The 22,039-nt window shown below is 41.9% G+C and overlaps 1 protein-coding gene across 2 annotated transcripts in view; it reads right to left on the bottom strand.

The window, feature by feature from the left end:
• The window catches only part of gpc6b (glypican 6b), a 104,096-nt gene that overhangs the window by 5,971 nt on the left and 76,086 nt on the right, over nt 1–22,039 (bottom strand). The window lies entirely within an intron of this gene.

A 22,039-nucleotide genomic window follows, 5' to 3' on the forward strand; every position in this document is an offset into this window, starting at 1 on the left:
ATAAGAAATAGTGCGTAACCTCAGCCCCTACTGTAGAGCCTTATAATGTGGTGTGCCTGATATTTTTCGGTGGTCCTTGTTGTTCCTTATATATGGACAAAAGTTTAAATATCCCCCATCCAATACTCCAATGCGCCTTATACACTGGAAAATACAGTACATTAACCTCCTCAATCTACTTGATCAAAGCATCAAGATCCCGCAAGATGGTAGCATAACAATCATCGAATTGTTTTAACCAGAGGACAAAGAAGGCTAATAGTTGCGTTTTCATGGAAACTGGAAGATATGATCAAAATAAAAATATCAAAAATCCTGGGGTTTGCTTTATCTGTTAAAAAATAGATAGAAAATTAACGTTTTGTCACAGACTTTGTGCTTAAACGAACAAATCCAACTACTGTATTTTCTGGTGTATAAGGCTCACTGGAGTATAAGGCGCACTCCAATGAATGGTATATTTATAAACTTTTTCCATATATAGGGCGCACCGGAGTATAAGGCGCACCTTCAATTAATGGCAAAAGTTTCCCAAATATAATATATGAATATATAAAAGTTTTCCAAATATAAGGCACAATACATTATAAGGCGCTACAGTAGAGGCAATGGGTTACACACTACTTCTTCTATAGGGGGAAATGGAGTCGATGGCTGATGACAGAAGTTGCGAGACCTGTTGTGGCTCAATATTACTTCACATATCCGCGGGGTCGTCTTTTAAAGAAAATTAAGGCTTTTGGGTGTGCCTTATCCACCGGAATATGATATCTATGATATCTATATGATATCTAGAAACATAAAGGTACAGTTGATACAATTGATTAACTTTTGTGGTCCCGTGGGTTAGGACAGAGTTTGTGCATTTGTGTAAAGCCATTTTAAGAATCAGGTCAACAAGTGGGTCAAATAGTGCATAGGCTAACACATGTTATGTTAAACCAGGCAGGGCAGCAGCAATGACAAACATTTTTCCAGATCACACTTTACGATGCACTTTCTGACTTGAGCATGTTCAACTCCAAACTTTCACCAAGCAAAAATGTGACATATTTCGCTATAGCCTGATAAAGACGGGCTGGCCATATTATCTTTTTTGGGGGGGTTCCTGGGTTGCAGGTTGCCTTGTGAAATTGCGGTGAACCTGAGCAGAACATGAAAGGTGCTGTGCTGAGCGCGCCACGCCGCTTGTGGGCCTCCACGCCGCTTTTGATGTGTTAATCCTGTCACGCTGATGCCAAGGCACCTCAGCGGCTCTGATGCTGCCCAGAGGGTCACCACAGTCGCACTTTGGTGCCGCAGATTGATGATCTGGCGATGTTGAACTAAAAAAAAGACCTTTGCGCGTTCAAGATTAGCTTAATGTTACTCGACATCTGCAGGGTCCGTGAAAAGATGTGGATTGAAACCAGAGTGAAAAGTTACATTTTACTGATGCAAATATGCAGAAATAGGGGAACTACACCCCGACTTGGGATGCCTTGTCTCATTGTTGCTTCATTTGGGTCTTCTTCTTTTCCTTTCAGCTTTTCCCTTCAAGGGGTCGCCACAGCGAATCAGTGACCTCCATCTTCAGGTTTGATCCGCATGTTTGTTTTGGCCAGGCTTTTACGTGGGATGCCCTTCCTGACACATTTGGGTGATTATGCAAAAACAGAGAACACGAATCCTCAAGGTTTGCAGGTGGGCTGCAGCCTATTGTCTGACAATATAAAAGCGTTTTGAAGACCCGAATTGTCTATAAAATGTTCAGAAAAAATTCTGTTTCACTGAATTGTTCTTGAAATTTCGTACGATTGTTCACCAGGAAAACACAACGAAAGTCAGCCATTTTTGCTTGATACATGGACGGTACTTCATCAATGTCAAAGAACTAATATTCTGTTGAAATTACGACAAAATTTGATGACTCAATACCATGACATTTTTGGAAACTTTAATTTCCCAATGGGTGGATCGGTAGTCGAGTGGTTAGCACGCCGGCTCACAGCGAAGAGGTCATGAGTTCAAGACGCGGTCCGGCCTCCCTGTCTGGAGTTTGCATGCTCTCCCCGGGCCCGTGTGGGTTTTCTCATAGTTCTCTGGTTTCCTCCCACATTCCAAAAACATGCATGGCAGATTGAACACTTCAAATTGTCCCTCGGTGTGAGTGTGAATGTTTGTTTGTCTCTGTGTGCCCTGCGATTGGCTGGCAACCAATTCAGGGTGTCCCCTGCCTAGTGCCCGAAGACGGCTAGGACAGGCTCCAGCACCCTCCGTGACCCTAATGAGGACTAAGCGGTACGGAAAATGGATTGATGGACGGATAATTTCCCAAGTCGGTGCCCTAAAAATGTGAAATTTGGGTCTACCATAAGAAGATTCTCATAAACGTGTTTGGTACCAATGCCCCAATGTTGGACAGTTCTCAAGGTGGGTCTAATCCAGGGGTTGGGAAACTATGGCTCGCGAGCCATATATGGCTCTTATGATGATTGCATCTGGCTCGCCGATAAAACTAAATACATATTCTTGCTTTTTCGCTGTTCATTTCCTGTTTGGGCTGCAGTTGGCGTAAAGCGCAATTTTGAGTGGATGATAGTGACCTCAGCTAGTTGAAAGCGCCATTTTGATTGGATGATACTGGCCGTTGGTAAACATCCCTTTTAAATAAGCCTGACGAGTAAAAAATGTTATCGTTCACTTCAGATTGAATAAACCGAAGTATTCGCCTTTGTGGAGAGAAAATGTTCTGATTCTAATTTGCAATGAAACAATACATTCGACGAAACAGTCGAATGTCAGTGTGTGTGTATGTTTGGCTCTCACTGAAAAACATTTCTAACTATTTTAGGTTCATGGCTATTTTAGTCAAAAAGGTTCCAGAGCCCTGGTCTCACCTAAAAATAAGTGAGACAAAATTTGAACCACATATAATAATTTTGTCTCACAGTGCACATGTGCAGGATTTGATCCCTGTGTGGGTTTTGCATGTTTTTCCTTCGCCTGCGTGTGGGGGTTTTCTCCGGGTGCTCCAGCTTCCTGCCACATTCCAAAAACATGCATGGGAGGTTAAAGGAACACTCTAAATTGTCTCAAAGTATGAGGCTGAGAATGAATGATTGTTGTTTTTTGTATGGCCTGCGATTGGCTGTCACACTGGAATAGGTGCCCGCATGCCTGCGACAGTTGTGAGGCTAAAAGTGTTCGATAATGGATGGATGAATAAATGCTAAATCAATTTCAAGCTAAATGCTTGAAAATGCTAATCATGATGATTAGTAGTTTTGTAGTTTTGTTTCTCTTGTATTTCACCAGCACAATGCTTAAATGCTGCCTCCTGCACTCCGGTGCGAAGTCAAATGCTTTACTTGACATATTCTAAGTGGGATTAAGTGGCAAACAAATCAAGCGCCGGGGGAAACCGTTTATGCATTTGATGATTGATGGAGGTCGTTTATGCAAGAAGGGAAACATTTTCACAGAACAATAAAGATGCTTCTGGGAAAGGTCAGACTCCTTCCCTCTTTGCTTCACATTCCCCATAAATAACTAAGTGCAAAGAGCCCCAATGCACGCAGTTACCAGCCTTTTCCACTAGATAACACTATAACACCGCAGAAGGCTGAGCGAGGTATGAAAGGACAAAATTATTTCTCTTGCCCCATCTCCCTAAAATACAGTAAAGGACAGTCAACATCGTACATTCGGGGAATTCTGGGGTGCACTGACAGGTAATTGTAATATTTTGGTGACCTTGTTTAGCTTTAGCTTTCATTGGTGGTTAGCACATTTCACAATTCACATCAGCAAAGTTATGAAAAGAAGAGGAAAGAAAGTAGTAGAAAAACAAAATACAGGAGTTGGCAACCGGTTCAGGGTGTCCCCCGCCAAGTGCCTGGAGATGGCTGAGATAGGCTCCAGTATACCACCACCCCCCGCGACACCAATGAGGATAGAGCGCTTTGTAAAATGGATTGGTATTCAAGGCAGTATTTCAATTGACTTTCTGAAACAAGGAGGTCATAAACTCACGGTATGTACATCTGAGTTTTGGTTTGAGGTTAAAATCTTATGTGTGGGTCCCCCCATCTTTGGCTTTCCTCCCCTTTCTTTCTTTCCATAAACATGCATTCTAGTTTTTAGATAATTTTACAATGTAATTGCGAATGGCTCGTCCAAATGTGCCCTACGACTGGCTGGCTACAAGTCCAAAGTGTTCCCAGTCTTTTGTACAAAGTCAGCTGGAAAAGACTCCCACTGACATCAGCTAGAGGTTTGGCAGTTCTCAGCCTCAAGCACAGAAAAGGCAACAGGTTTCCATCACACAAACAAAGGGTCAAATCCTAATTTTTTTGTGAGTGATTGCCGATTATGCTTTAATCTACGTGTTTATCAAACAATTGAAGATCCTCCTGTGGCTACGAGGTAAGAAGAAGTGCAGCAAGCCTGTCATGACGCATCTACGACTTCATTGTGTTCTGTGATTGCCTCTCTCTTTTCCTCTTCAGCACCCCTTTTGTCCTAATGGAAGGCGAAGTTTCCACAGCTTCACGGCCTGTGATCTTCCACCAAAAATCCTCTTATTCTAAGAAGTATGGTATCTCTCTGCTTCTCTTAAATCTCAGAAAAAGTAGGGCATGGGTGATACATCACTAATAAAGCTGCCCTGTTCTTCCTTCTGACTTCTTGCATTAAACTGTAAGAGACAATGTGTTTGCAAAGCCATTTTAAGAAGATTTGTTTTTACCTTTAGGCCATAAACATAATTTAAAAGTTTATTGTAAAAGCATTTACAAATTTCCCCATTGTGGGACTATTAAAGGCTTTCTGATTCTGATGAGAGCTGAAGCGATTTCAACCGTCTTACCCCCCAATTCAACTTGTATTGGTTGTTACAGAACACTATTTATTGACAAACTGTACAAGACACGGGGATGTGTTTGCAGAAAATAATTAATTATGGAGGGAGGAGAAAAAAACAGCATGAGCCGATGAGATAATTGTGTTTGCATTCTTAGAGTCGGCGTGTTGTGTGCAGATGCTTCGCAGCCTTTCTTCCAATATTTGTCATGTGCACACACACGCACACACATACACACACAGACAGACATCACTCAATGTGGATCTCTGCATGCGAAATGGCGCCTGCCTTTCAGCTCAGCACTCGTGCCGGGCAGCTTTCTTGTGACCTTTTCAGGTATCTGACTTTCAAATGAAAGTATAGCCAGAGTATACAATGTGTCGTAAAGCAGTTAGAAACACCTTGTAACCAATCGATTAATTATCACAGATGCATCCAGTTTTGTAAGAACAATATGAGGGTAAGACGTTTTATTGATGAGCCATGTGCATAAAGTCCATCAAGACATGTTTGTATATCTTTGGTGTGGAAGAATTTGAATGTCAAGAATTCCAGCACAGCGGGATATAATCAGTGTCTAGCACCTGAAGAGTGTCAAGTCTTGGCATTCAATAATATGCAAAATCAACTCTGAATCAAGTCTTTTATAACTAATCTGGGCCCACTTTGATTTTTGGCAATGCTGAAGTCAGAGTCAGGATTAATGTACTTTTTTTAAAATTCAGTGATGAAAAATACAATTGTATATTATTATATAACAATATATTGTTCATATGGCTGTACATTTGAAAAATAAAAAGTCAGGGATTCCAGCTAAGGGAAATTAAAATAGAGGAGAATGAAAAAGATCACCCGGGGGTCAAAGGGGCTGTAGATGTACGAATGCAAGATTGCATATTAAATATCTGCTACATAATTACCATTTATGATGTTTATAGAGGTTTTTCCACCAACTTTGGCAATCCCCCATCAGGTTCATTGAAGTTAGTTTAGTATTGTAAATCATAATTAAAATCATGGTATTACTACAGGTCAACAGTAATATACTATCTCTAGTACTGTATCTCTAATCATGCCCTACCATAATGTCCTTAATTAGACTGATGAATTCTAATGACTCAGCTTGGAGTTTGTAATTCTGCTTTCTCAGACTTTTTTTTTTCTCTGCATGTTTGCTTCCCTCACAATAGTGTTTGAGTGACAGCCAACCTTTGCCACCATAGTTGATCACTTTTCCATCGCAGACTGCCACGGGCTTCCCCCGGATTTTTATGTTTGGAATAATAAATCTGTAAGCGGGCATCCGTTGACTTGTTTTCCTAACCATGCCCAATCCCACGAATTCTTTATCCGTACATTAAAATACATCACCATTCCACTATCACTCATGTGTAGGATATCTCTCTTCCACGACATTTTCACAATGTGAAAAGTCGTGTGCTCTCCCGAGCGAGCAATCACACGGAACACGTGCACGTAAGCTTTACATCAAAACAAAATTTATATATATCTAACCTACACTGTCTATACGATGAACACATTAAATATATCAGTACCAAAAATGTGATGATGTTTATCACGTTAATTGGCAAAAAGTGCGGTAAGGGAGCTGCCATATTTGTTTTCTCGTTTCATCGCGCACAGTCTTGCGGTATTTTACTCCCGAGTGATCCGTATTGTCAACGGAAGCAACTGACATCGACCAAAACACACGAAAGCATGCCGACTCAAGCACTATGCATTCTGATCATCCTATCACGCTTCTAAACGAATGTTTTAGCGGTTGTATCCGGAAATAAAAAAACTTTCATATGAAAATATAAAATATCACTTTGGCGGAAAAAAATGCTAAATAGCGGACGTCTGTGATCACTGAAAAGTATTTGCTAATGTGTAAAATCCATCCATCCATCCATTTTCCAGACCACTTCATCCTCATTTGGGTCGCCGGGGTGCTGGACCCCATCCCAGCCATCTTTGGCAAATCAAGAGATTCAAAGAGAAGGTTGACAGATGTTAGGAAGCTGGCATGAGAGATTAGGTTTGCCAGGGTTACTCGTCAAAGTAGGGCACTGTGGTCATCTTTCGTAGAGCAAGGCATGTTGTTGCTTTTGGACAGGACCGTGTTTATCTCTTTACCATAATTCATTGGCCGATTACATCTTGTCTCGCCGCTATGGTGTCATACGATTGACGCAGTTGACCCAGCTGTGTGCATCCGACCTGCGCAACCGGCGGTGGAAGCCTGATAGGGATTTATGGATCTAAACCCCACTGTGGTGAACCCAAACTGAACTGTACTGCTTGGTGGAAACACAACTTTAGGGCATCTGACGAAAACCTGACGCACGACCCTTAGAGTTTCTCCTCCACAAAGCGACTCCAACTGGCATTCTGCCTCTTTCAGTATCTATTTAAATAACCATTTATCTCGGGATGTCCTGCCCGCTTGACACTGAGTTTCTACTTTGGCTCCCGGTTGGATCAAAATTAGTGCATGTTCCTTTTAATCACAGAGTCCGTGGCAGGCCTCGCCACCAAAACCTCGAGGGGCAGACGACTCTTCAATGGATTTGTTTTCCCTGGCAACCATGACAGCAGTCTGCATTAAAATAGTTTTACATTTGATACGCGTTTGCAGTGTTCTTCCTCCGTCTCAATTACAGAGGTCAGGGAGGAAGGCGGAGCTCATACCAGACCCCCGCCAGGCCTCGGGCTGACCAGTGACCGCTCTGAGGAGGGATGCAATAGTTTCTCACAGGACATGGTCAGAATAGCCCTGCTTTCTCAACAGATTCTTGATAAATTATGGCCCAGACAATAAACCTTGAATGTTTCAGATGTACAGATTTGTATCATCCAGTTTTCTTTTGTTCCAAGACTACAAATTAACAACTCCAAGCCGAAACCGCTATTTTTTTATGCAGGATATGCTGTTATTGTTGCTGTCCATACGCAAAACATATTTTTCAGTTTATGTCAAACAGACAATCAAAAAACAAAATGTTGTCATTGGTCATTACAAATTGCTAAAACCCTCTTAAAAAGCCCTAGTAGGCAGCCGTCATGAGCCTTAATTTTTTTTGTGTGTGTGTTTTCTTTTGTGACTTTGTGTTGTTGTGTGTCACGTGGAATGGTGTGGATTGTTTTTCAGCATTTTTGGCCACAAAATTCATCAAGGAGGAGACTGTGCTGAGTGGTTGCACTTTTTCAGCTGCATATGCCAGCACCGATTTTGATTGGGAGGAATGTTGGTGCCATTTCACTGTCATTGCTGGACAGCTCTGGGGCGATTGTGCTTTTTTGCGCCCTTAATGGGCAGCATTTTCACAGCTCCGCTTTGTTCAGCGGAAAGGTCGGTGCTGTTGGACAGTCTGCGGCTGGATGGATGCATGGCTTGAGGAGCCCCCGATGAGAAGAACGGAGCATCAGCGAAGAGCGCCGATGCGTATGTGGAACTGTCGCGCCTTGGAATCTAAGCGGATACGTGGGATAGGCGATTTGAGACAATATCTTTTCATCAACGGATGCTACAGCTTTGCGTTTGCTTTAAACATTTGGCTTGTAGCAGATGTGCACATTTCACCTTGAAGAGGGTGCTGAAAGTGCATACAATTGAAAGAATGTCTTTGTGCTTTCATATTATTTTGTTATATTGTTTTTTGTTCTTTTAATTTTAAGATGGTGTCACGAGTGGCTGCCTTTCTAGCAGCTCCTGTAGTTTGTTTTTCTACTTCTTCCCTTACTTTCCTCTTCCTTCCATAACTTTGCTGCTGTGAAATGTAAATTTCTCCACTTCGAGACTAATAAAGGCTAATACAATCCAAACCAGATTGATGGAAATACAATGGTTTAAATGGCATAACTTGACACACACGTTCTTCACAAGGTAGCAACAATATGCAAATAAAGCAAACTGAGATTATCTTTGCATTTGCTTTTTGGTTATTTTATGCCACTTTTCCACAGTTTCCACAGGCTGCTTCTTAATTGGCCAGCTTTCAATTTGGCATCACAATCACGCTTGACCACACACATGAAAGGATTTGCCATCATAAATATTGAATAGGTTTGACACTAGTTATTGTCAGTGACAATCGAGGAGAAAAACACTTTTAACATCCCACCCAGACCGAAGGAAAATTGCTCCTCGTCTTTAGACATCACGACATTGTGAGAAAATGCATCCAAAGGGGATTTTACTTTGTTCATAAATTTCACCCGTGTAACTGATTTCTACTTGTATGTATTCCTTTGACACACATGTGAGTTTGAATGATTATTTGTCTCTATACACAATGGCTGGCGACCAATCCAGGGTGCACTCCACCTCTAACAAAATGTCATTGAGGATAAACCACAGACTTATAGCAAATGGATGGATTGAAGTCGACAAGTGTCATTGTTTTTGGCTTTGTTGTTCCATGAAAAATAAATTTCATCTTATACTGGATTCAATGTCTTTAAAGCAATCACGGCCATGAGTCAAAGGTGAATGCACTACAAGATCCCCGTCATGATGTTCTGCTTGCTTTTGGCTCTGTGCCCTCAATGTCCTTCTCTGAAGATACTATAGAATGTAAGCCGAATGACCGCATGTCGATGCAGGCCGATCAATATCAATCAACGCCAACTCTCCAATGTGACTTCACCATGCAGCTCGAACGGCATGAGAATAACGACAGAACATTTACACGCCTCCTTGATATGAAGGTATACAGTATCTAAATCACCCCCCTGCCATCTCCACTTCCCATTATGACAAACCAGTGTTAATCTGTCATAGTGAGAGACTACAAACACCATTTAAAGCGGAGAACACAACAAAGCTCCTGCCTGTGCCGGATGTCCATCTTTCTAATAGCTCCCGCTGACAGCGGGGACTGTGACAGTCCCGTGGGATCGTTACCGCGCCTCTTCCTGCGACTGGACACTTGACAAAGTGAGGTTGCTTTTTTTCTGTTATTTTGCAGTTTGAGATTGCAGGTTGGTCCATTTTCTTTTTTCTTTTTTTAAACCAATACAACAATGCCTACATCTCAGCACAGCATCTAAAACTGTATGATTCAGAGACAATTGATGCCTTTTAACTAATGCATATTTATCCCTTGTCAGACAATGTGATAAAAAAACGCTGCCTCAAAGAATGTACACACAAATTGGATTGGCTGCCACGTCGTCAAGCGACTTTGCTGTCAAATTTGCTCACCGTCCATTAACAATTTTTAACGGCAGATCTTGTCACACCCTTGAGACATAACGGTATTTTCAACACTCACGTGTGTTGCAGGAAATGAGACACCGTGCCCTTAATTTAACGTGACAGCAAATCTCTGTGTTGAAATGCACAAAAGGACGGGAAAAAAAATTGATTCCAAAAATAGAAGACGGCTAACACGGCTAACATATCTTTACTCCGTCGGGAATTTGATTGGGATTATCACATTGCATGCTGGATTTAGAGAGATGGTATCATGGTTTAAAAGAGACACATGGTAGTATTGGAAAGTTATGTTTTATTTGTGAAGAATGCACATGTGTGTCACGACAGTGCCCATCCAGCTTTCAGGTGTGAAAATTAGAGATCCAAATATGTTTTTATTCAACTGCAGACGTCAATGTGTCTGATGGGAAACTGACTTCAAGATGGCGCTGCGAGAGGGGCTGCGTTTACAGCAGCTCTTGTATGTTTTTCTACTTCTTCTTTTCCTTTTCAATTACCTTCATAACCTTGCTGCTGTGAAATTTGATTTTCTCCACTGCGAGACTAATGAAGGCCAATACAATGCAATTTTAGTCCTACTGGTAACGCTACAGTTGGGCTAAAACCACACTGAGAAAACTGCCATGTTGCCTGATGCACACCCCTCCTCCCTTTTTTGTTCTATTCCATATTTTCAGTGTAGGTCAAATTCAGTATTGTGTTTTACATCGAATCGCCTCAAATTATTTAAGTCCCGTGACAGTCACCCCGTAAGGCCAGCCCAGTCCATCACTGTGAGGAAAATGTATCACACGACAATCCTGCGGCAAGGAAATAGAAAAGAGAGAATATTGATGAAACAGTGCGTAGTTCGCACTTGTTACTCGCCCTGGGCGACGACAGTGGAAGTATGAACAAGAGGGATGATTAAAGGGAAGCGATGCTCCACAGAGAACGGAGCCATCATCAATGGGCCACGTGGAAAGAGCTCCCCTGAGAAGCAGCTAGCCCGGAGTGTTAAAGGGCCAACGTGCCTCATTAGCACGATGACTAAAATGAATGATCTACATGCAAGACAGTATTGGACACAATTACATCACTGAGCTTTTCAGTCTGCTCATTGTTCTACATTGTGACTGGACAGATATTTGTAATACTTTACTAAATAATGACTAATTTATGGCAAAGCGCCATATTGGAATTACTGAAAAGCTTCAATTTTTTAAACAGTTATGTGGGTTTTCTTTCTTCATCCAGCCATCAGTGGACACATACGTCTGTGGTGAATTTCTGTCCACGTCCCACTTTTCTGAATGACCAGATATCTAGTAAAATAAGGTCAGTTTCAATGAAAACATTCATGTGTGTAGTCGAAATTTCAATGCAGAACTTTGAGGCCACGAGGCACCTGGTGGGTGGTTTCAGAAAATCTGGTCCAGCAGGACTGTGACATGAGGCAAAAAAATAATATAATAATATAAAATTATATATATATATATATATATATATATATATATAGTCAAATGAGTGGTTGCTAGCTTTTAGGTGCAAATGTACTGCCGATTGAGGCCCACTAGTATTATCCCTGCGATGTTGATAAAGTCTTTTTTTGAGAATTTGAGTCTCCCCAATGTACTGCTCTTTACAATTTTCATTCTTACAATGTATGGAATAAACTACATTACTTTGTTTTTCATTTGGTAGCCTATCTTTTGGATGCACTAATTTTTGCCTTAACGTGTTTATCGGTTTGAAATAAGTAGGAATTTTATGTTGCCAAAGGACTCTTTGTAATTTTTCAGAAACTCCTGCAATGTACGGTACTGCTACTCCTCTCCTTTTAGAATCTTGAGAATTATTGGTTTCGTTCGCTATTCTTTCTTTCTGACATTTGTTGAATGACCACTGAGGGTACCCACAGTTAGTGAGTGCTCTCCTGATATGTTTTGACTCCTTTTCTCTACCTTCAGTGCTAGTTGGTATTAGTTTAGCCCTATGCTGGAGGGTTCTGATAACTCCTAGTTTATGTTGTAAAGGGTGGTTAGAGTCAAAAAGTAAGTATTGGTCAGTGTGCGTAGCCTTCCTAAAGACTTCTGTTTTTAGCGCTCTGTCCTCTTTTATAATTACTTTACAATCCAAGAAGGCTAGTTGGTTCTCTTGAATGTCCTCACGAGTAAATTTAATGTTGAAGTCTACAGAGTTGAGATGATCTGTGAAGGATTGAATTTCTTGTTTCTTAATTATGACAAAAGTATCGTCCACATATCTAAACCAGTGTCTAGGTTTTGTCCCTGGGAAGGATGTGAGGGCCTGTTTCTCCATCTCTTCCATGTAAAGATTAGCCACTATGGGTGAAACTGGTGAGCCCATAGCACAACCATGGATTTGTTTATAAAATTTTTCCCGAAATTGAAAATACGTAGTATTAAGGCAGATTTCTAATAATTGGCAGATTTCTTCAGCCGTCATCTGTACAAAAGTGAAGGTTTCGGACGTTTCGCCTCCTATCCAAGAGGCTTCGCCAGCGAACTAAAGTCTGACTGGTCGTATCGGCCCCATTTATATATCCCTAATGTCCAGACCTGGTGGCGCCGGACACAGCTATGATAGGTCCCTACTCTCAGGTTGGGGGGGGGGCGCGGGACCCCCCCCCTGTGGCCCCACTGATGGTTCCTACATTCCTGACTAATGATTGGCCTATTACACCCACTCCCCCCGGTATCACCTCATCAGCATAACAGACGTATTGCTGCCAACTTTGGGAGAGACATCCTTCTGCTGGTACGTAACTTAGAAAAGGCCACCTTTAAATTAGCTGATTTAAAGAACCACCTCAGATTCAATCTTAGATGTAGACAGAGCCGGTTAATTCCTAAATGCTTGAAGCAAGCACCCCTGGAACCCGGATACTTAGCCGATAAAATGCAACAAAATTATACTAGGAAAATTCTAAATTTGCGAATTAGGAGACTTAACATAGAGATAAAAAACAAACAGTCAGAAATAGAAACTTATTATCAGCGATTACAAACTACAGGTGAATGCACTACAAGATCCCCGTCATGATGTTCTGCTTGCTTTTGGCTCTGTGCCCTCAATGTCCGATTACACCGCTACATCCACGACAACGGCTTTCCTTTCCCCTTTATCTATGACCACGATATCTGGTTGGTTGGCCATTACCATCTTGTCAGTCTGTATCTGGAAGTCCCACAGGATTTTTGCTCGGTCATTCTCCACCACCTTGGGAGGTGTTTCCCATTTTGACCTTGGGGTTTCCAGTCCATACTCCGCACAGATGTTTCGGTAGACTATGCCAGCCACCTGGTTATGGCGCTCCATGTAGGCTTTCCCTGCCAGCATCTTACACCCTGCAGTTACGTGTTGGATTGTCTCAGGTGCCTCTTTGCACAACCTACACCTTGGGTCTTGTCTGGTGTGGTATATCCTTGCCTCTATGGCTCTGGTGTTCAGGGCCTGTTCTTGGGCAGCCAGGATGAGTGCCTCTGTGCTGTCCTTTAGGCCAGCCCTCTCTAGCCACTGATAGGACTTCTTGAGATCAGCCACTTCTGCTATGGTTCGGTGGTACATCCCGTGTAGGGGCTTTTCCTCCCATGATTGTCCCTCTTCCAGCACCTCATCCTCTGTTCCCCATTGACTGAGACATTCTCTGAGTACATCATCCGTTGGAGCCTTCTCTTTGATGTATTCATGGAGCTTGGATGTTTCATCCTGGACAGTGGCTCTCACACTCACTAGTCCCCGGCCTCCTTCCTTACGGCTTGTGTACAGTCTCAGGGTGCTGGACTTGGGATGGAACCCTCCGTGCATGGTGAGGAGTTTTCGGGTCTTAACATCTGTGGTCTGAATCTCTTCCTTTGGCCACCTTATTATTCCTGCAGGGTATCTGATCACTGGCAGGGCATAGCTGTTTATTGCCCGGGTCTTGTTCTTGCCATTGAGCTGGCTTCTGAGGACTTGCCTCACCCGCTGGAGGTATTTGGTCGTAGCCGCTTTCCTTGTTGCTAATTCGAGGTTGCCATTGGCCTGTGGTATACCGAGGTACTTGTAGCTGTTTTCAATGTCTGCTATTGTTCCTTCAGGGAGTGAGACCCCTTCAGTGTGAACTACCTTGCCCCTCTTAGTCACCATCCGACTACATTTCTCCAGCCCGAATGACATTCCGATATCACTGCTGTAGATCCTGGTTGTGTGGATCAGGGAGTCTATGTCCCTTTCGCTCTTAGCATACAGCTTGATGTCATCCATGTAGAGGAGGTGACTGATCGTAGCTCCATTTCTGAGGCGGTATCCATAGCCTGTCTTGGCGATTATCTGGCTGAGGGGGTTCAGTCCTATGCAGAACAGCAGTGGGGAGAGTGCATCACCTTGGTATATGCCACATTTGATGGACACTTGCGTTAGTGGCTTGCCATTGGCTTCAAGTGTGGTTTTCCACATCCTCATCGAGTTTGCAACGAAGGCTCTCAGGGTCCTGTTGACCTTATACAACTCCAAGCATTCATTGATCCATGTGTGTGGCATCGAGTTATATGCTTTCTTGTAATCAATCCAGGCTGTGCACAGGTTGGTATGTCGGGACCTGCAGTCTTGAGCGACTGTTCTGTCAACCAGCAGCTGATGTTTGGCACCTCTAGTATCTCTACTAATGCCTTTCTGTGCTTTGCTCATGTATTGATCCATGTGTCCACTTATCTTAGCCGCAATGATGCCTGACATGAGCTTCCATGTTGTGGAGAGACAGGTTATTGGCCGATAGTTGGAAGGAACTGCACCCTTTGAGGAATCCTTCATGATCAGGATTGTTCGCCCTTCGGTTAGCCATCCTGGGTGAGTCCCATCCATCAGCAGCTGGTTCATTTGTGCTGCTAGGCGCTCGTGGAGAGCTGTGAGTTTCTTTAGCCAGTAGGTGTGGACCATATCCGGGCCTGGTGCCGTCCAGTTTTTCATACCTGAGACTCTTCCTTGTATATCTGCCGCTGTGATGGTAACTGGGTTCTGTTCAGGGAGGTTGCTGTGCTCCTCTTTCAGAGTCACCAGCCATTGTGCACTGCTGTTATGTATGACCTCCTTCTCCCATATGCCTTTCCAGTATCTTTCAGTTTCCAGCCTTGGAGGGTCTGCTCTGCTGTTAGAACCCTGCCACTGAGCGTACACTTTCGCAGGTTGTGTTGCGAACAGCCTGTTTATTCTTCTGGCCTCATTCTCTTTCGTGTACCTCTTTAGGCGACTTGCCAAGGCCTGGAGCCTTTGTTTGGCAGTTTCGAGTGCTTCAGGTATGGTTATCTGCATGTACCTCTTGGGTATTGGCCTTTTATTCACACCTCTCTGGGTCTCCGTCAATTGACTCACATCTTTCCGAGCCGCCTTGATCTTGGCCTCCAACCGTCTTTTCCATGGTGGGTAATGAATCTCGTGGCTATCATGGTTGCTCTTGTAGCCAAGCATGTCTAGGATCACTGATGCTGAGGTGTATATCAGCTCATTGGTTTCCGTGATCGTTGCAGTCGGGATCGTTCTCAGTGCTGCATTCACAGTTTCCATGAGACTTTCAGGTGGTACTTCACATAGCCGTTGTAATCGGTGCCTTCGTTGCCCAGTTTTCATTCTTGCCATGATCTTATCTCTCAGGTCATTTGCTGCCTCGCTCAGCATTTCATTTATTGGGGCTGGCTTCCCAATCTCATTATTCATTGGGGCTTGCCTCCCAATCTCTGGTTGAACCTCTTCCTGTGATGTGGCAGCCTGGGGCCCTTCACCTCGGAATTTGTGTTGTACCTCATCAATCTCAAGTTGTGATAGCAATTGCCGTTTGCGGATATTGGAACACTGAGCTACTAGTTGTTTCGTGGTCAACCGTGACTGTGGGTTTCGAAGTAACCATTCAGCCCCCATTCTCCGCATGTAACCCCTCTGACTAGGGTTGCTTGAGTAGTAGCATTCCAACAGAGCCATGTTATCGCATCTCGTCCATCTCCGCTTTGTTCCAGTAGCCCATATATATATATATATATATATATATATATATATATATATATATTATATATATATATATAAAATAAAGTATAGACCAACACTTGGCCCTTATTTAATACTTAATAATGCTTTAAATGAAACCGTTCTGCCGTGTGCTCTGAATAAATAGATTGTTCACTCGTCCTTTCCTTCACATGAGAATGTCTACTCCATGTCTCAAATTGGAGCATTTCGTACCTTAGCACCAAGCACTGAAGTTAAAAAGAAATCTCCCTTTATATATATATTTTTTTTTTTCTGGAATAGGATGGACAGAAGGTATGTGACAGCTTTTTGATAAGGTGTTTCATACTAGAAATTTGGATACATTGTGAAATTCCTTGGGGGTCAATGCTGTGCAGCAATAAACTGATGTTTTTGTTGGCGTAGCAATTCTATCTTAACAACGGTTTGTTATCTTGATTGACAGGAAGTTATTCGTTTGGGAATAGCCTTGCTGTCTTGTCACCTGCAATTTTATTGTGTCGGCAGGTGTTCTGAACATTTTGGGTGTCCAGGGATTGTTGTATAAATGATTTTTTTAGTGAAACAAGGCGAGAAAGTCATATTCTCATATTGCCTTTTAGTCATGAAAATTACTTTTTAAATATAATTTTAACTAATTCACTGCCAGCTGATGTGCAAAAATGTGTCCACTCCAGCGTTCCAGAGTTTTTTGTCATTGTCACTTGAATTCCAGGACCCACAGAATATTGAGTTTTAATACTACATCAAAATTCAATACAGCGTTAGAAACCTTAGACTCTCTTCTTCAATCAGAAAAAATAGTGAATTCCGAAATTATATGGGTCTAGAGTTATGAGGGCCGCTGTCCAAAATACAATGCAATACATACAAATTGGTTTATACAGCGCTTTGACAACAGCTGAAGCTGGAACAAAACATTACCATGGAAAAAAGGGAAATGCTGCCCCCTTGTGGGAAATAAAAACATTGCAATAGGCCATGGCCAGCGCTTTATCGGCACCCAAGCATGAAAAAACTAATTCAGGAATGGCGCTCTGTACGTCATATTTTCAATTCCTGAATACATTCGTGAATGGCAGTGAATGAATTTATTTATTGAAGTTAATATACATGTACTTCCTGAAGAGGAAATAAAACTTTCACTCTCCTTGCACACATGCGAGAGGAGAATCAGAGTGAAAAGTGGTGGGGAGAGCCTCTTAAAATGAGCTAGTGGTGGTGATGATGCCTTGCTCAACAAGACTATAGCCAACAAGCTGAGTTGCATCTCTCAAACAATGACTCAAACCTGTTATGATCCAACTCCAAACCCCCTAGAGATGAGCTAGACACAATCATATCAGAGATCCTTATTGGCAAAGTACTAAGATGAGTGAAGTAATTGATATTTTTTTTTGTGTACCGTATCTTTCTGAAGTACTTTATGTGCAACAATTCTGAAGAATTAATTGCATATTATTTGAGGATCTCTGGTGATGCCACAACGACATAGTGAGAACCAATGGTTATATATTAGATAGTTCTTTGACTGCAAGGGCATTTCCAATATTATTTACTCAAGCTGCAAACGCCTACACACCGTGTTGTAATGCTCAAGAGCAGTATGCTAATTTCAGTGGTTAAGCGCACCTTGTCCTGAGTTTTTTGCTCTGGCCCTTGAGTTGCAAATTTCTTTCGGCGTGGGTGTAGCCCGTATTGGACTTCTTGGTCTGCCCCTCCAGGGCTGAACATGTACGAATTAACTGCAGTTAAAGTTTGTCAATGTGGTGAAAAGTGTGCACTAACGTGATGAACTTTCTTGCTCTTAGGTTATCATACAATGGCATCCGCTGCCATGACAGCAGCTGAAATACGTTGTGTTGAACTGAATCTATTTTTTTTCCTCTGTTAACTGGAACATTTCACACAAAATATGGAAGTACACTTTGGCTGTGAAAGAAATGGTCAAGTAATGAATTCAGACCTTGATAAAGAAAAGTGCATTTGACTGCCACAAGAGTCCCAGACCCTAATCTCAAATACTCCCGGACTTCATTGAGAGAACGTTGACAGCGAGAAAAAAGGAGGTCAAAAGACCAATTCCATCTTTCCTTCTGCTATCTTGACTATTTTGTTGGCAAGCATTTAAAATCAATGCAGTTCTCGTCAATTCCCTGTGCTGTCCGGTCTTTTGTGCCAGTGACCTGCACAGCGGGAACTATGCTCTTATTTTAAACTCACAGAATGTGCATCTGGGAGGTCATGGTAGTGAACGTGACAGATTGGATGTCAGGGTTTTTGGTTCATTGAAAAACTGCTGCTACAAACAAAATAACTTGTGTTTACTGAGCTGTACATTGCTGTTTTCAAGAGGTTAGCTGCATGTTATCTTAACGTGCTCATGCTAACTTGGTAGTAGCAGTTAGCTAAATCTGGAAACATTTTAACTTGCCAAATCAGATTTTTGGGTTGGCATCTGTTTTGGCCATACTTTGGTATGAATACATGAGTGGTCAAATGACAATATTTTTTTCTAAAAAGTTTTTAAACCTGACAACCACCAATCAAACTAATGATCTCCATTCACTATTATTTGGCTTGTTCTCAGTTGGTGCGAAGGCTGAGGACATTTTTCGAACTGAAACACCTTAAACACATACAAAAAATAGATGGATGGTTTTGAAATCTTGCTACGGTTACTTTTATTTACATGAGTGCAACACTGTATCACAAGGTATCTGTGTAGTAATCCATGCAAACATATATCATAACTTTGCTGCTGCGAAATGTAAATCCATCAACTGTGAGACTAATAAAGTCAACGTCAGCTTTATTGTCAAATATGCTAATATGCATGACATACAGCACAGATGAAATTACTGTCCTCTCGGACCCAGCATGCAAGGCATTTATCCTGGCAAAGGCTAATCTAATGTAATGTGTAATGAAAAAAAATAAATCCCTGCAAAGCATATTCCATCTTCCAAGTTCAAATGTTCCCAACTTTCAGCCTACAAATGGCAAAAATGCTCAGTGTCCGACTGTAGCAATGACTTTTTTCCGAAGCCTTCTTGTGGTAAATAAAATGTAAACTCACAGGTGGTTAGCCCGCACTCGGAAGCAATAATGACTATCCCCATTTAGAAAGTAATACTCATTTCCAGGGAAGTAGAGGTAATGCCTCGAAATAACACTTCCTCACTGAAAAGCTGCGATGGTTGAATTAAACACCACAATTGCTGCATGTGCGTTCATAGACAAATTATCCCTCATGGTCTATGAAGAAGCATGTAGAATGTTTGGAATTTACATAATTACATGGCCCACTAGGTGCAACAACTTGGCGAGAGCTAAACTGTGGACAGTGACAGGCTGACTTCAGGTCCATTAAACTGGATCCAGTACAAAAATTTCCCAGTGGCTTGACGCAGCATTATATTTCTGGGTTGCGTATAATGTCAGGTTTAAGATGTTTGGGAAAGGAGTGGCTATTTTTTTGTTGTTTCTTTTTCCCCTCACTTCACAAACCACATTCGGATGTTTTATTATGTGTTTCCTCCTGAGCACATCAGGCAGAGAGAAAGAGCAAAGTGAGAGACATAAATTTAACGTGACGTTAAGATAGCTAAATCAACACATGCTATACTTGAGGTGTAAACAGGATGGTTGGCATGCAGCTCAGGAAACTCAACAGATCAAATTATAAACAAATCATAAATATATCCAATAAGAACAAGAATTGAGCTCGGTCAAGCACACATCATAAATCACACTGAGCAGGCCATAAGAGAACAAAATAAAGGCAAGCATGCAGAAAACCTGCACCAAGTCTTGCTGAGTGAAAAATCATGATTCAATGTACCACCACCTTATTGCACTGAAGCAACAGGACTTCTGCCTTCTGGCTCAAATTTAAAGCAGACTTTATTAATCCCTGAGGGAAATTAAAGGTGGCTGACTTTTATTTTTATTTTTTTTGTGGTTCTGTAGGGATGCATTCTGTGACCACTGTTATGTTCAGGATGTGGTTGCCATGACCAAATAAGTAGTTTTTTTGGTGTTGCGGTTCCTGAAACAGGTTTTTCCAAAACCCACATGCCCAAATCCCAAGAGTATTATGACTAATGGTGGCAGATGTGGGACGTTTAGCGGTGGTTTAAACATTTTTGGTCAGGGTACATTTCCTTTAAACTGAACAGATCTTGGTTCAGATTTGGTGCAAGGTACGACATTTCTTTCAGGACCAATCCATTTTGTAAGCAGAGGTACCAGTCTACACTTTTTTGAACCTAATTTTGAACCTTGACCCGATGGCCACATGTGGCGTGTCTCATTGAAAGGACACTTGGGACAGGTAAAACTGTGTACCATGAATAGAGGGTCTGGAGCAAGGCGTCCAAACTCTTTTTTTTTTTTTTTTTTTTTTTTGCTGCAAGCCACATTGTAGTTACGGTTTCCTCTCTGGGGCCGTTATAAAATTTTGGAAGCCATTAGAATGTTTAATCCTCTCCACATATTACCTATATACCGCACAACAATTGCGATTTGAATCGGGAATTGAAAGTATGACGTAGAGTGCCATTCCCATTCCATTCTTCGGGTTTTGTTTTATTCTGGTTTGGGTGCGGATCACTCGCTGGCAATGGGCTCTGGCAATGTTTTTTTTCCTTCCACAAGGGGGCAGCATATTCCTTTTTTCCTTGTTAGCGCGTATTTCTGGTTCAGCTGTTGTTAAAGCGCTATATAAACCAATATGTATGTATTGCATTGTATTATGCACAACCACACTCTTTTCTTTTCATATAACTCCAGACCCATATAATTTAGGAATATTTTTTTTCTAATGAAAGAAGACAGTCTAAGGTTTCTTAGGCTGCATGGAATGTTTATGTAGTCCTAAAGCTCTATTCTGTGGGTCCTGGAATTCGAGTGACGATGACAGAAACCTTAATTGGCACTGGAATGGACACATTTTTGCACATGTCTGGCAGCGAATGAGTTAATGAAAAGCTAGTTTTTAAATTCGAAGTAAAATATAATTAAAATTATTATGGTTTACATGGGACAATTTGAAATTTTCGTTCGGACTTTGGCAAGCATCAAGCAGTACTTGACATGCTTGATTTGCTTTCGCGGGCCGAATACAGTGATGTAGTGGGCCAGATTTGGCCCTGGGGCCTTGACTTTGCCACCTGTGGTTTGGAGGCACGGACCATTTCAACATTCACACTACTAATGTGTGCTAACTTCCACTCAATACACAACTTTTTATCTGTGTTATGTTATTATTGTTGCTCAAACGTATGGCTAGGTTCTTCTGGTGAGATTTCAAATGGCCAAATTTGCAGTTGATAAACTAATTGCACTTTTTTATGTTTAAACTGCAGGCCTGTGTGAATATAGATTTGCAAGTCTTGTTTTGACAACCTAACTCTTCGTGTTTTTTCCACCTCCGCTTCCTGGAGCAAACTTTTTATCTTGGATCTCCATATTTTGTATTTATCTACAGTATTTACGTGACAGATGCCCCGCAGCAAAATATATTGTGAATATTTATTTTGACTAGAGGCCAGGTGTCTCAGGGGTCAATATGTGGGTTTGGATATTGCTGTAAGTAACACATTTTCTATTTTTCAACACAGAGCATCTGGTGAGGGTGGGTGATCGCGGCATCAATAATTAGTAACTTTGTTTTAATAGGCCATGTAGACAAATGCAGTGACAGGGAAATTTAAGCAAATTCTATCAACTTGAACAAAACCTTATGGAACCAAGAATGAGTGACGAACAATATCAGGGAAGGGAGGCACTGTGTTTGTCTTGAACGTTCTGTTTTTTTTGGGGGGGCAAACTCTATATTATGTGTGCTTAAATACACGGTGGGTACCCACTGTTGATTATCCACTGACAATGTGAAGCCTCTTACAGCGGTATAAAAAATGTTAAACATGGCAAAGGATGGCAGGGAAACAAGCGCAGAGAGACGGTAG

Source organism: Hippocampus bargibanti, linkage group LG08 (genome assembly GCF_051943395.1).
Source record: "Hippocampus bargibanti isolate YZ-2025 linkage group LG08, ASM5194339v1, whole genome shotgun sequence".
In the NCBI taxonomy this organism is placed as follows: Eukaryota; Metazoa; Chordata; class Actinopteri; order Syngnathiformes; family Syngnathidae; genus Hippocampus; species Hippocampus bargibanti.